Here is a 568-nt window from a genome sequence, read left to right on the forward strand (position 1 = left end):
AAGGGTGCTCGGTTTATCGGGCTGCGAAACTAAATGACATCTGTTTGCAAACCGCCTATACATGGAAAAGAAATTGGAATAAACAAGTATTGAAAGACATATACGGAATTTATGAAGAACCAAAGAAGCGTGGTCCGAAGCCAGCCCTCACGGATAGTCACAAAGAATATTTGAAGAATTTAATCCATGAAGATGCTACTGTGACTTTGGAATTTATGGAACTGAGCCTCAAAAGTAGTTATGAAGATGCAAGAGTTTGTAAGTCAACCATATATAACTTTATAAACAAGGAATGTAAATTCAGTCTTTAGCGAATCTCAAAGTGGTCTCACAGACGTACCCTGGAGGATCTAATGAACCAAAGAAAAGAATGGGCCGAGTCATTTGAAGACAAACTTGACTTCAACAAAAACTGTGTTTTTATTGATGAAGCTGGATTCAATATTAGTATGAGACGAGAATATGGGTGGTCTGCTGTGGGTGAAAAGGCAGTTGTGACTCTTCCTGTTACACAAGGTTTGAATGTCTCTTTTCTCGGTGCAATCTCATCTAAAGGCTGTATTGATTT

Source organism: Suhomyces tanzawaensis (assembly GCF_001661415.1).
Source record: "Suhomyces tanzawaensis NRRL Y-17324 unplaced genomic scaffold CANTAscaffold_1, whole genome shotgun sequence".
Lineage (NCBI taxonomy): Eukaryota > Fungi > Ascomycota > Pichiomycetes > Serinales > Debaryomycetaceae > Suhomyces > Suhomyces tanzawaensis.